A 15,213-nucleotide genomic window follows, 5' to 3' on the forward strand; every position below is an offset into this window, starting at 1 on the left:
GAGCCTTAATGATTCGTGGGCTTTGAGGCCTCAGCCCGGCTTAGCCCACTCACTGGGGATGCACCACAGAAGTGGGCACCAGCACTGATATCCTCTGGGGTGCAGCCAACACACCCCAAACCTTTGGCAGCTGCCAGCCAAGGGAATGGACTCTAAGGGGCTGTTCCTGCTGGGGCAGGTCCCAGATTAGGGGAGCAAGCTCCCTTTTTACTGCCTGCCCTCTCCCCAGGCTTAGGACAGCTCAGAAGCGCGGCTCAGGGCATCCAGGAGCTGCCCAGGATCTCCCTCCCAGTGCTTCTGTTAGACTAAAGGGTCTGGAGATATGGCCATGCCCCAGGCTGCAGGACCGGCCCAAGGAAAGTCCAAAAGCCACCACTATAACACGGCACGGGAGGCAAACGAGGAAGATTAGCAGCTCCGTGAATTTCCTAGGGCCTTGTAACAGCAGAGAAATTATTTCAGAAAATTGTAAGATCTGAGGAAGCCTCCAGGCACCAGAAGGAATAAAGCCCTGTGCTCCCTGTTGGCTGACCAGGGAAATTTATTCCTGTCCCCAGATATGTTTCCAGCTGTGGCCACTCTCCACCACCTCAGAGAGAGACAGGACCACCACCAAACCCAGGCGCCAAATTAGGCATCAATGGAGACGAGGATTCCTCTCTGGACCCTGTGGAGGACAGCAGACGCCCTGAGGCATGGGATTAATATAAGCTAAAGACAGCACAAACAAAGATCGATCCAGTCTCACTTCAACACATCAGATACCCAAGGACTCTCCCCTCTGGAAAGGCTCTGAATGAATAATCCTTCCCATGAATATTGAGAGCTATCTTGAAACAGTGGCTGTCCCTTCCCACCCACCATCCCTTTTGAAGGCCACTCCAGAGTTACCTCTTTCAAGCCTCAGAAATTGCTTCTAAAATCCCGTCTAAATTTATTTATGAGCAGCTTACCGCACAGGGATGTATCTTTCTCGACCAGAGTCCTTACAGAAGCCACCACATTAACAACTGGATGTCTTTTAAACTGTACTGGGGGTTAAATCTAATCCCACTTACTATAGAAAGTCTGGGATGCAGCCAAAGTATTTGCCCTGTCCCGATGCAAGGACCTTTGGTAGGACCCCCAGCCCTCTCCTTCCTCCGTCCCCTTGGGAAGAGCAGGGAGGGAGAGTGACTGACCTTCTTAAAGCCTGGTCCAATGCCCCAAAAGATGTATTTATAGACTCCGTGGCTGGAACACCATAGATTTTTATTTCACCTCCTCAAAGGCTATTTTGGGGTCATCTGCGATGAAGACCAGGCCAGCAGTGAGCAGAACCTGGCCCTTCCCTTGAGCAGCGGTTGATACCACGCAAGGAGAAACGTACCCATCCAGACATCTGGGGTGGGAGGAGGTCCTCGTTATCTGCAGGACTACGTGGCAGCCTTTCCAGCCTGTACTGCAGGGGCTAAGGTCCCTTCAACCTCCTTGCCACTTTCTAAGTGATTTCTACCTCCCATTTCACACCAGGAAGGACCATTATGCTTCTGAGACCTTTTGGAAACTTAAACAAAGAGTCAGAGACTATCAACAGATTTGCAGCTGTGAGAGCCCGTGGTGGAGGGAAATGCTATCCATCTCCAGGAGTAGATGCTGAGGGACTGAAAACCGGTGTCAGGCCCCCAGGACCTCCTGGAGATATGCTGAGTGCTGGGGCTGGCTGGGGACCTGGCCTCCAGAAGAACACCATAGACAAACAGCACACCTTGACCATCTTTTATAGGGCCACAGGAATTCAGAGGGTCCTTCCATCCCAGTAAAAGTTTGGGATTTAGATGCTCAGCGATATGGTTGGACCAATTTCCTTGATCTTTTATTACCCTGGTAAATAATTTATTGGGACAGCCATTTTAAAAAATCCCATAAAAGACCCATAAAACATATTTATCACACAAAAAACTCCGCTCCTTGGCTCCAACCAACAAGCTGAAAACTTGTTTGTATACTTCACTGCACATAAACTAACCGATGCCTTGTGACAGCTTTAAGCTTTTTAACAGCTCTCTCCCTGCTGCTCTTTATTTCCATTTTTCTCTATGTTACTTCAGAAGAAAAAATAAAAGAAGAACCCACCACAACAGGAGAGGTTTTTGCTTTTAGACAGATATTGACAATCGAGAACTGCCCCCCAGTTTTCCTCACACCCGGTAACTTTAGCAAATGATGCTTCTTTTGGCTGAAAAGCACAACTCTGTGGTTATTCATAGCACATTGGGACACCAGGCAGCCGTACACAGAGGGATGGATGCACGTGGGACTGAGGTGCTAGTGGTACAGGCATCAAGCCACCTCTTTGTGCCTCAGTTTCCCCCCTGAGATCAGGAGCATCCATAAGGCACTTCTGTCTTATTCTGCTGGCAGAGGGCAGGGTCCTTTTTTTGTCCAAGACTTGAATACATGGAGAATCTAAAAAGAGGGCTGGGGAATGTGTTTTCCCACCCAAAACATGCACGAGCCACATGCACCAAAGATTTTTGTCACTCCCTTGGACACCAGAGGACCAGGTTGGATGAAGCCTGGCCAGCAGGACGAGACCTCAGCCTGCTGCCAAAGTACAAAACCAGAACCCAAACCACATTTATTGCTGCAAGTGGGATGTCTGCTGCCAGGCAGTCACACAGCCTCCAAAAGCAGACCCACCCACATCCCTCTGCACTGTGCCTGCAAACCCGGACCTCATCAGGGACAGCTTTGCCCAGCAAAATGCCAACAAACACAGATGACCTGGCATGGGGAAACTGACCTTCACACCAGGGGATGGGCTGGGGTGTGCTTCTCCTCTTCCCAGGAGCGAGGGGAGATGTGGGAGCAGCTGTGAGGCTGGATCAAGCCTGGAGCCCCTCTGCCGTGATGCAGAGCAGATCTTCCAACCATGCAGAGGACTCTGAGGAGAGAAAGCAACATCCTCCCACACTGGGTCAGTGGAGCTGGCCATCAGAGGGCTGCCAAAGCACACAGACACCCAGGCGTGCACAAAGCCTGCTCCAGATGGCATCTGCCAGAAGGAGCCAGGAGCTGTCTGGGTCAGAGTGCTCCCCATGCACAATTTGGCTCTTTCCCATCCCCAGACATCTCCAAAAACCTTCATCTCGGTCCTGGTTCCAACACAGGAGTGATGTAATCCATTAAAATGCCTTTTCAGGACACAGTCAACACTCCCACTGTGCTCCCCGCTTCACTCAGCTTCCCCTCTGCCTTCCCAAAGCCCACACCAGGCATTTGAGCTACAGCTGCTTCCATACCAGCATGAGCCAAATTGCTCCTGTCCACACTGGCTGATTCTCCATAACGGCTGCTCTCTGCCTCCGCCACTTGCTCTACAGAGAGATCAGAAGTCCAGAGCAAGCGCGAGCAGCCAGCATGGCCATATGATGAAGAACAAGCTACAAAAAGGTCAGTGGTCAAAGTAAGCTGGGGCTGGAGTCTCTGTATGCTGGGCATCACTTCTGCCCAGCTTCAGTGCCCCGCCTGCTGTGGGTACCCTTCAGGGCATGTGAGCTCATCCAGGGCAGTGAAGGTAGCCCAGCTGCATTGTAAGCCAGTCTCCCAGCAAGTTAAACCCCAGCAGAGCATCATGGAGGCTGGGATGGAGAGTGCGGATGCAGGGGGCAGGGAGACCCTTTCTCTATCACATCCCCAGTGTTGTCACTTCTCTCTCTCACCTCATCTTCTTCTCCTTCAACTGCTGTCTTGTTGTTTCTTCCTAATACCTCCTCCCAGTCCTGTGATCACCTCCCGCTATCACCAGCAAGACCACTGATGATCCCAGCTGGTCTGGAGAACCCATGTGCCCACCCTCCCATGCATCTCAGCCCTGGTCCCAGCAGCACATACTGTCCTGAATGGAGATCAGCAAGAATGCATAGCCCACAGCAGCAGAGCAGGGCCATCAGGTTTCCCTCCTTCCTCCTCAGGTGAGCTTCGTCATTACCATCAAAGGAAGAAAGCAAAATGGACATTATGAGCTGCAGTATGGATTAGATCTCTTTGAGTTTTCCTGGGACAGAGATATAGCCCAGTGCTGCAGACCTGAACAGATCCTTAAAGCTAGGGACTGTGGCCAGCCCAGGAGAGGCTGGGACTCCAGGCTCAACTTTGGGGCCTCTCCCACCTTCACTGAGTCCCGCAGCTCCTTCAGCTGCCACTTCCAAACTGATGAGCATGTTAGCAGTTAACTCCGTTTGCAGATTTAAAAGTCAAACCCTGCCACAGGAAATTAAAAGATAATGCAAGGAATTATTTAAAAAATTAATCTTTATTACTCTCCACTCCCAAGCTGCTAATAAAAAAATGTGTTCCTCATGCAGTCTCTATAAAAACAGGTTATAAAGCAGAGGAAGAGAGGAAAGCAGATGCTTTAAAAAAACATCTTTCATCCCTCCACCCTGCCTGCCTGTCATAGCCATTCATCTGCACCTGCGTGTCAGCTCCCAGCAGTTTCCAACCCAGTCAGCCCCTTTTACCCTGCTAGGTAATTATTCCCCATTTCAATCTCGTCCCCCTTGTCCTCCCTGTTTTACATGTCCAGGAGATCAGCAGCCCCGGTCTGGAGAGCAGCCTAGAAGGTCGTTTAATGGCACACCTTCCCTGCTCCAGGTATCTCTGAGCACTGTATAAACCAGGATGAATTATAGCTCATTACAGAAAGGGCAGGCATTTGGGAAGTAAACAAAGCAGCTATTACAGAAGCCAGCAATAGCTCCACAACACTGGAGCAGGGTTGATACATGCAGGAAACCATGCCTGAATGAGTGGTCAAGGATTCCTGGCAGCTCTCAGAAGCCAGTATAAGAGACTGAGAGGCAGGTGACAACTGCACAGGTTTAATCAGAAGATGCTTATGTCTAGAGCTGTGCTCAAGCAAGAAGCACAGTCCTTGGTTCTAGCTGGTGCTTGAGCCCATGGAGCCAGAAATGGGACTGCAAACTACTTTTGTGTCATGACAGCTGCCATCAGTTAGCCAGGCTCTGGTAGGTCCAAGAGCCACCACAATCCAGCAAAAGCACCCAATCTAGCACGTGAGAGAGATGGAGAAGCAAGAGCCATCAAACCCACCAGCTGTGTCCACGCTGCAGTAGAAGAAACAGCCACAAGCACAGCTCTGTGTCCCACCAGCCTTCTGGCCAGCTTAGGAGTGCATCTGGCCAGGGCCTGCTCAGAAGGACACCCACCACCAGTGTTCCTACCAAAGAGGTGCCCTGGGGTCTGGTGGAAACACAGCCGGGCCTGGAAGGAGCAGAGGACTTCACAAAAGGAGAAACCGAGAGACCAAGAGCTGCTGCATCACACCACCAGCATGAAAGATGGCTCCCTTAGCTGCTCCATGCCCAGAGCTGGGGCTGGGGTGAAGGAACCAGCAATCCCCAGAACATGCCCTGATATCCATTACTAGAGAAGCAGCCTCAAGGGAGCTGTAAAGTCCAACCTCCCCATCCCCAGATGAGCACTACAGGCACCAAAACCACCCCCACCCCTCCTCCACGCAGCAGGCAAGGGCTGTTAGCCCAGGACAAGTGGCTCCACACCTTCTCCTCATTGGGGATAAAAGGAGTGTTTGGCCTTTTCTGACTCCAGGAAGGGGAGATGCAGTCTGGAAAATAAAGCACTAGCGAGGAACAGGTACTGGGGTGGAGGAAGGAGAAAGGCAGAAACACAAGCAGGCTCAAACGCGACAAAGAAGAAACCCCCTGGGAGAGAACGTGCCTGCGGGTGCTGCTGGCAGGGACACCTGTGGTCCCCAGTCAGGGGCAGAAGTGGAGGGGGGACGCTGCATTATGGTGAGGCAGGAGGTGGCTTTGTGAGAGGAGGTTGACTATGATTGATGGTGCTGCGCTGTGTTCTCACTGATGTAGAAAATTAGAGAGAGATCACTTCAGATACCGGCCCATCCAAGACACTTGTCGTGTCCATCTCCCGTACACAGGTGCCCCTCCTGGGAGCTCTCCCTCCAGCTTGTAGGCTCATTATTCAGAGTGCTGAACTGGGAAAAGCAACGCACTTCCCCCCCCCGGCTCCCAACTACTTGATTGTATTATTCTTGGGAATACATAAGGTGCCGATTTCCTCGCTCAGCTACTTGAGGGAAAGTTTGTTTGATTCTCCTCAGCTAGGAAAAACTAGCCCTTCACTTTTTTCTTTCTCTCCTCGCCCAAGGTGGGGAAGAGGCTCTAGAAGAGATAGGAGCCTTTTTTTCAGATGGAAATAGCTCGCTAAAAACAGTGAGTCATGCTCCACCCCGGGGCAGATCTGATAGTTGGGAACCACAGCGAGCAACGCTGCTGTGCTAATGTAACCTTGTGTTAATGTCCTCCTGGCAGGATGGTCCCCTCCTGGCTTCCCATCCCTTTGCCATTTAACCATTACTTTTCCCTTTATCATGGCTGCTTTTGTCCCTCCACTGCCTCTCTGCTAGATGGTAAAATGGTTTTAAAATGGCCTTTAAGTGGTCTTAAAAAATCCAGGTATGCTTCCATATGAAATGATGAAGCCAGTGGTCTAGTGTGCTGGTTTTGACTGGGATAGAATTAATTTTAGCCCTGTACTAACTACTATGGAAATGTTTTGGGTTTGTGCTGGAAACGGTGTTGATAATATGGGGATGTTTTTGTTATCGCTGAGCAGCGCTTACACAGAATCAAGGCCTTTTCTGCTTCTCACACCACCCCACCCGTGAGTAGGCTGGGGGTGCACAAGAAGCTGGGAGGGGGCACAGCTGGGACAGCTGACCCCAACTGACCAAAAGGATATTCCATACCATATGTCACCATGCTCAGCATATAAAGCTGGGGGAAGAAGAAGGAAGGGGGGGACATTCAGAGCGATGGCATTTGTCTTCCCAAGTAACCATTACACGTGATGGAGCCCTGCTTTCCTGGAGATGGCTGAACACCTGCCTGCCCATGGGAAGTAGTGAATTAATTCCTTGTTTTGCTTTGCTTGCGTGCGCAGCTTTTGCTTTACCTATTAAACTGTCTTTATCTCAACCCACGAGTTTTCTCACTTTTACTCTTCTGATTCTCTCCCCCATCCCACCAGGCGGGACTGAGTGAGCGGCTGGGTGGTGCTTCATTGCCAGCTGGGGTTAAACCACAACATCTAGATCAGCACAGGCTGGTGGGTTTTCAGGAAGTGTGTCACACCACAGACCAGGAGACTACTGGGCCCTTGCCTTAAAACAATGCTGTCCCTCAGTAGTAGGCAACCGGTTTCTTCCCAGCCAGGCACGGCGTCTGAGCTCACGTCCTTTTAGTCCCAAGGTTTCCAAGCAGGTCTAGAAATGGTAGAGGAACCCCTCTGACTGCTGCCAACACAATTCCAAACAGGCCCTACACTCCTACTGCAACCAGTCACCTCTCTTCAAACTCCCCAGGAGCTCCCAGGTAACTACACCAGCCTGGGGAGCAGCACAGGCTATTCCACTTGGTAAGCATGGCTAGAGGAGACTGACCAAGAGGTTGGATGTGGGAACTCCCACCTCTGGAAAGGGCAGGGAAATGGTTCAGTTTCCTTCACAACTCCAAACTCAGCCACTGGTTTCTCCTGCCAGCTCTCCAGCTTGAGGCAGCTGAGCTTGTCCCCATGGCAAAAGGGCAAGTTTCTTTTTTTGCTCTTGGGTATCTCAAGAATGGCTTCAAAATTTCCCTGCTTTGAAGCCCATTGCCCAACACAGATGTCCAGGCTCCTGAACTGGGGAGCTCCTCACAAAAAGACAGTAGCTAAACCCAACCCTGCTTGGTTCATTTGTTAAAAGGACAACCATGCCACCAGCTGCAGCCCTGCCAGCTCTCTGAGCATCCCCTGGGTCACAACGCACTGAGGGCTGGCAACAAGCAGCAAACACCAAATTCAAGCCAAAGCCTGAAGCGCTCGAGAAATCCCTACAGGAAGACCACTTGGAAGAAAGAGTCCCTCTCCCTCCTTCCCATGTTCACCAGAGACTGACCTCAGCGCCTGCTACCAGTTTTCCCAGTGGTGGTTAGTCATCTGCCCTCCAGAAGTCCCTTCTCGAGGTGCAGAACAATCCCCACACATCTCCCCCTTCTCCATCTGCTAATGGCTTCCCTCCACCCAGGCTGAGCCTCCCCCAGCCTGAGCTAACGGTGGGAAATTAGCATTAAAATGATAGCTTGCTATTAGCGGTGCCTTGGCTCCCTATCACGCTCCAGGAACAGCAAATGACAGGCTGTGATTTCCCTGCCACGATGCAGGGGAGAGGAGGCAACAGCAGCCAGAAGTGCTGAAGTTACCCAAGGAAAGTTTTAGGCTCATCTCTCCCACCCCGTCAGCCCCTTCCCTTCGCCATCCCTGTCGTGCTCATCCACCGCACAGGCAATCCTACAAACAGATGGCACCTGGGCAGGAAAGCAGACAAATTGGCTCCCACCTGCAGGAGCACTAAGAGCTTTCAAAGCAGATGAGTGCTCGCTCGCCAAGAGCCCTGCAGTATGGAGATGCCAGAGGAATATGCCATTGCTCGCCTTTGTCCCTCCTTACTGCTCAATAGCTCCTGCTGCATCCCTGCCCGGTCACAAGCACACAGCTGGCTCCTCCCGGGAGCTGGTCGCAGGAGGGGACGGTCGCTGCTCCCCGAATCAGGCACCTGGAAGAGGTAATTCAGGCTGAGCATCAACGGAGCAATGCTTTTTTCGCATCAGCACAATGCTTTGGTTTGGAGGGCTCGCAGCTAGCCTGAAGCGATAGGGTTTTCCTGGGCCCCCACTGAACATCCATCTGCTTGTCAAAAAACCAGCTCAGCTCAAGCTGCCTGCTCTCTCCTCCTGCCAAAGCAGGGGTCCGCCCTCCCAGAAACTTCCCCTCCTTGACCAGATAGCTGTGGCAAGACCATGGAGAGACTCATTTCATTTTCTGCCTGCTCCTCTGAGCCCACCTGGCTGAAAGCTTCTTAGTACATCGAGGCCAGGGAAGCAGCTTGTGTACCAGACTGCAGGAAACCAAGAGGCAGGAAGAGGTGAGCAAATCCATGGGTGTCAAGGCAGGTTGTCATCTCCTTTTGGGTACTCGGGTGACCCTGCAGAGTTACGGCATCTGAGCATCTCATAGCTGGTGCATTCCTCCTTGCAGAGCCCCATAGCGCTGGTCGCCTACAGCAGGGAAAGAGGATGCAGTGAGGCCAAGACATACAGGAGCGCTTGGGTGCTTTCAGTATATCGTACGTGGAGTCACACACAACACTGCTGAAAACTTCCATTCAAAATTACATTTTAAGCCACTTGGGTAAGGTCAGACAGTCCCCTCCCCTCTACCTCATCCTTACTTCTCTCCAAAAGCACCTGGACCAGCAAGCGAAGGCAAGTGTCCTCAAGCCCCAGCCTGGCAATTGGCTTGTAATGGGCCTGGGAGGTGACATACAAAAGGGAAAGGGAAAAGGTTGGTAGCAAAAGGCAGGGTAAAATGGTTACCCCTTCCCCAGCATTCCCATCAGCAGCTGAGATGTGGGAGTGAGGAGAGGACTCGTCTGATGATGGATGGCAGAGAACTGAACCTTGGCAAGGCGGAACAGGAGCAGAAGGAAGCACTGCTCCCAAAGGCGATTCTCACACCTCCTTGGGATAAGAAAAACAACCATCAGAGGCAGCAGCAATGAAAGAAGGGAATACACTCTTCTCCCTGCACGTTTGGTATTCATCTCCGGCCTGTCAGAGGAGGCCATGATCCAACCACACATTTGTATATTCACTGAGCCGTACACCCGGCTCGGCGGACTCCTGACAGATGCAGATGGCAAAGCCATTTTTCATAAGGTGAGGGAAACAGGGGAAAAGAAGAAAAAAAAAAAACAACAAAGACAGGCTCAGGCATCAGCTGGAAAAGATGCAAGACAGGATCAGGGCTAATAGAGAACCAGAATCAGATTAAACTCTTGGATCTTTAAGTGCACAAAGAGGCCCATCCCCTGCCTCTTGTTTTCTAGTGTGGCCTGGCAGCAGCAGCTACCTTCATTCTCTCCTCCGTAACCAGCTGGAAAAGGAAAGCTGGAGCCAGAACAGCACTAAGGCCCTCCAGGACAGAAGGCTGGCAGAGGGGCTGCTGGAATGGTGTGGGCACAGACAATCTTCTATGAGATTAGCTCCGGTTTAGAGGAGGTGAGAGACAGCCTGTGGAGAACATTAACCATTAACACATGTTTATCTGCCCCTCAGACCTTGACTTAGTTCAGGCCTGGCCTCTGAAGAGCACGAATGGCCCCCGGGGCTCTGAAGGGACATCCCTGGTAGACCTCCTGCTGGTACGAGGGTGCCAGCACAGCAAAGGACCACTCTGTGCAATGCTCCCCATGACGGCAAACACGGCAGCTCCCAATGGCCCCAATTTGTCTCAGACAGTGACAAGGGTTCACCCTCTGCCCCAGGTCACCCACGCAGCAAAGAGGCATCAGTGACACAGACCTGCTTACCGACACAGCGAGAAAAGTGATGCTCAGCACAGTATACATTGTCCCTTGGGCAGCATGTATGTATGCCCCGCTTGGCACCGCGATTCTTGATGTAAGCCAAGGGGAAGGGAAAGGAAGAAGTACCCTCATGGAGGGAAATATTTCACCTCTGCCAGTGACATTCTGCTATTGTCACTGCCAGCCATAACATCACCCTCTTGATGTGAAATCTAAGTTGACAGTGATACACGAAAGGAGCAGAGAGGGCAGCAAACACTGCCCAGCCCTCTTTGTAACCCCAAGTCTCCCCTGACTTCCAGCCTCTGCATGAAGCAGAGCCAGTACCTCATCACCAGGTTACTGAGCAAGTAGATCTTCCTTTTCCAGAGCCGTGGGGTAATCTTTCCTTACAGTTACCCATCCTTCTGGGTAACTCCAAGGAGGATTTCATTTTGATCTCTGTTGCATACTCTTCATTTCTGAAATGAGAAACATATGCAGAAGCCAACACCTCCCTTGCAACACAACATGTGTCCGTAAGCTGAAGTCACCAAAGCCTGAAGAGTTTCTGGTGCCAAAGTCCACGTGCTTTCAGACTCATCAGAGGTGCATTGAGCATCATCGAGCCCTGCTGCCTGTGGCATTTGCAGCTGACATTCACTCCCCTTGCCCTGGGAACAGGTGAGCGCAGGGCTGGACAGTGAGGCTTGGTGAAGGTTACTGCCAGGACCTGGTAGAAATACCATCCAGCAACATATGCTTCAAGAAAGATTCATTCCCAAGCAGCCTGGCTCCATAATAAAAGTGTCAGAGCAGCTGACTTCCCTCCCCCGAATCTCATTGCCTCCAGATTTATCCTGTCTCAGGTCTCTCTCCCTCCATAAGCCAGCACGTGCCTTTCCTTTCAATAGGCTGGCACTGAAACTCAGCCAGCTGAGATTGTAGGAGAAAAAGGAAAACAAGGCAGGTGAAGGGTTCAGGAGAAAAAAGCTCAGGAGCCAGGTTTTCCTCTAATTTTGGCTGCTCTCAGTTCTGAAAGGGAGGAAGGAGAAGTGAGAGGTACCTTAACATGAGAACGCTCCAAAACCAGAAGCCATCTGATTTTGTGTCCCAAACCAATGTCCTAGCTGCCAGGCTGTGTTGCCTCCCTCTCAGGAAGCTTAAATCACATTCCTGATAAAACCCATCCCAGAAGACATTAGCATCTCTGAGCTTGTCACCTCCCGGCCAGGGAGCCTCTTCTCAGAGGGCTGTGCACGTGGTGGGCACCCAGAGAGCAAGGAGAGGAGATGAGGCTCCCTGTGAGTTGAAGTCTTGAGGAGTGCTGAGCACTGGCTTACTTTCACCACAGAGATGTGATGTTAATGCAGTATCACAGGCAGCCCTAAAGAGAGAATGGTCTTCAGGGAGTTAAAAAAAAAAAAAAATAAAAAAGAGAGAAAAAGAGATGTTAATGGTCCTTTGCAAAGAGCTAAAAATACCCAGAAAAGCCAGAGTTTCTGTTATTTTTTCTCTTTTCTTCCCCGCCCCCCACCCCCCCGCAAAGGAATGTGCCACACAAATTAAAATTATTTCCCTCCAACCTGCAGGATAGGACCAGGCAAGGCAACCTTCAGCTGTGAGTGAAAGAGATGGAGCCTGCCTTTGTCAGGAGCACGCCAGCCCCAGGGAGGCGAGGTGGAGGACAGTGGATGCCGACTAGCAGGGATCCTGTTGGCTAATTCCCAGTAACCAGGACAGACAGGTCTGTGCCAGGCACCCAGCTGGGGTGCAGGGTGTGTTTCTCCAACACAACGGAGACATCAATAGCAGAAGTGAGTCCTGGGCACCTCAACTGCCCAGGCGGCATGCGGACTAACAGCAGATGCCTGTGGGTTGCGGAGCAGCTTTCCATGGAGGAGAGAAAGCCTCTGGTACCCCAGAGGCGGTCCTGTTACATTTACAAAACGCATTGCAGGAGGCAGAGCCCCTGATACCTCCTGGACCCTTGGACCTTATCACCCAAGGACATCTTTTTCTGGCCCATGCTAGGGTGCCCGTTAAGGTACGTGGCTTGCAACCTAGCACCCATTTCCTCCATTCAATTGACAGCCCATCTGCTTCCAGCAGTGAATGCTCAGCGATAGGCAGGGGAAAACCAAAGCCACCCCCACCAGGCTATAAAAGCACTGCTTTGCCGTGTCACAGCTGTTTCTCACATCTGGATGCAGACAGCACTTAAAGTGTTGCAGCTGGCACCAGCTCCTCGGTTAGCATTTCCCCATCCTGTTAACGCCAGGCAGGGGAGAGGTCCAGCAGTTGAGGTGAAGGGGCACTTCATCTCTGTCAGGTTCTCCTCTGCTAATGAAAATGTTTCTCCAGCGTGTCCTCGGGAAGGTTTCCTTCAGCTCCAACCCCCGTGTGATTGAAGGCTAATCTCTGTTACTCTTGGCTGAATGGCAGCCCACGAGGAAGGTGATGTATTGTGTTTCCCTTCAGCTCGACATTTAATGGTGCTGGCAAAAGAAGAAAAAACACCAGATGTTTCCAGATTGTAAGTGAAATCCTCCCGTAACGTGAAGAGAGGTCAGGGCAGAAACAGAGGCCTCACGGACTGGGACCAGAGTGCACCCCTATAAATTCAACCCCACTTCAAAGGGCCATTTCACATGCCAGTGTGCCTCCCTCCCAGAGGCAGTCCAGCTGATCACACGTGGCCACAGGAGGCAATGTGTCATGCAGTCACCCTGTGGGACATGACTGGCCTCCAACAAGCTCCCCATCATCAGTCTGGTCAGTGCAGGGGCCTGGGAGAAAGGCCAGGTCTGGAGTGCAGAATATTTGGGGCCAGGGAGGAGAGCACGTGATGACAGCTCGGCACTCACAGGCAGTGGCCTTGGCTCCTCTGGCTGGCTTTGAACTAGTCTCTGAAGCCTTAAGATGTGAAGTTTTCCAATCTGCAGTGTTAGCTTCCTTTTAAAATGCTTGGAGACCTACTGGTAAAGAATGGAGAGAAAAAATTAGGATTACAATCCTCTTGCTGGTGTGCTGCTCGCACTCAAGGAGATGCCTGGCTCCATAACACCCCAATCTTTCTCCTCTACTCCAGAGCCACAGCTCTGCAAACACACTCCAGACCATCCCCACCAACTGTTGCTCTCCTGCTGTTTCTGCCCTTGCTGGAACAACCCAATTACCCATCATGGTGCTCTCTGCACCCTCCACCTGCAAAGCTTTGCAGCTTTTCTCCTCCTTTTTTGCCCCTACAAAACCACCAGTAGTTGTTGAGAACACCCAAACATGACACCTCTCTTGTTTGCTTTCCCTTCTCCTCCTCCCTCTCTCCCTATCTTCTCCCAGCCCTGCCGGCCACTGGCACTGGATGTGGGGTGCTTACCATGGACCACACAAAATGCATCCTCCAACAGCTAAACCTGGAGGAGAAGAAGGAGAAATTAAGACAGACAGGAGGAAAAAGGAAAAAACTTCCAATTACTGGCAATTAGCTCTACTTAATGCTCACCCACTGTGCACCGTGCCCCAGACACAATCACTCTGGTAGGTGAGTACTCAGGGTGGCACACCACATACCTGCATACACAGTGCACAGGTGAGCACGCAAAGTGCTTGTTGAAGGTATTCCAACCTATTTGGTCACCTATTTGGGCACAAATGGCCGCAGCCCTTTTGGGGGCCTCCTGTAGTCCAGTCAAATCAGGGACGGTGCTTTTCTCTGCTCCCACAAGCTGTAGCCAAAGCCCTGGGGCAGAGGCAAAGGCACTTGCTCGGAGCTGAAATCCAGCATGGGAAATTGCCCAAGGGATGTCCATCCTCGTTCCCAGACCCACCTGCCTGGCTTATCTGGCTGGTTTTTCATCCCAGGAGGGAAGCCAGCTACAGACAGCACCATGGGCTGCCTGTTGACGCAGTTGCAGAGAGCACAGCTCTTGCTGACAGAGACGCCTTCCCCTCCACGGGAGGACATGCTTTGCTCCCAGCCAGGGGGAAGGCGGAGGCACCCAGCACGCTGCCGCATTGGCGGATGCACTCAGCCAGCCACTAATGCTTCCTACTGTCTTGGAGCAAAGGGATGAATTAGCTTTTATTAGCTCTTGCGAAAAGCACATCACTCCTGCCCTCTCCTCCTCGCACAAGACTCACGCACAGACTCAGCTGTGCTGCAAGTGAAGCAGAACCAACTTACCTCCATGCCAGCGGCCCCAAACTCCTGTTAGGTCTTGTATAAATCTTATAAATCTTAAATCTTAGACAAGCTGGGAGTTAGGATAGAGCAATCCTCCTAAGGGTGCTTGCAGGGCTCTCACTGCCCAAAAGTACTTTAAAAAAGACAGATGCTTGGCTTTTACGTGCAGATCTCTCAGGTGGCACCACACATGGCCCGAAGGAGGGTATGGTCTCCATGCCAGCAAAGCCAGAGCCGCTGCACAGTCCCTACTGCTGACACCTGAACTCGGGGCTGTTGTTTGGGGGGGTGGTCTGTGGTTTCCCGCTGAGCGCTCCTGCCACACAATGTATTCCTGACCGCCAGCACCCAGCTATCAGCGTGGCTGAGGGATGGTGCTGCTCCAGAGAAGCCTCTCTGAAGTTGCTCTGGGGCTTGTTAGCGGGGTGATAAAGGGGATGAATGGCCTCAGAGAAATGCTCTGTCTCCTGCTGTGGCATTCATTATGCTTTAGCCAGACAATTCTTCACACCAGCCAGGAGCTCTGGACTTGCTCGTTTATCGTCCTCAGGGGCTGTTTTCCACAAGAGGCCACACTCTGCACTTGTGCTCATCG

The 15,213-nt window shown here is 51.7% G+C and overlaps 1 long non-coding RNA gene across 1 annotated transcript; it reads right to left on the bottom strand.

Annotated features, from left to right (window-relative positions):
- Positions 1-3,908: 3,908 nt before the first annotated feature.
- Positions 3,909-9,136, bottom strand: LOC143160449 (uncharacterized). The gene is made up of 3 exons (XR_012995382.1): positions 8,930-9,136; positions 8,536-8,641; positions 3,909-3,961 (listed from the first exon to the last, which is right to left on the bottom strand). It is a non-coding gene; the product is annotated as an uncharacterized LOC143160449 (long non-coding RNA).
- Between the last annotated feature and the right edge of the window lie 6,077 nt (positions 9,137-15,213).

Source organism: Aptenodytes patagonicus, chromosome 5 (genome assembly GCF_965638725.1).
Source record: "Aptenodytes patagonicus chromosome 5, bAptPat1.pri.cur, whole genome shotgun sequence".
In the NCBI taxonomy this organism is placed as follows: Eukaryota; Metazoa; Chordata; class Aves; order Sphenisciformes; family Spheniscidae; genus Aptenodytes; species Aptenodytes patagonicus.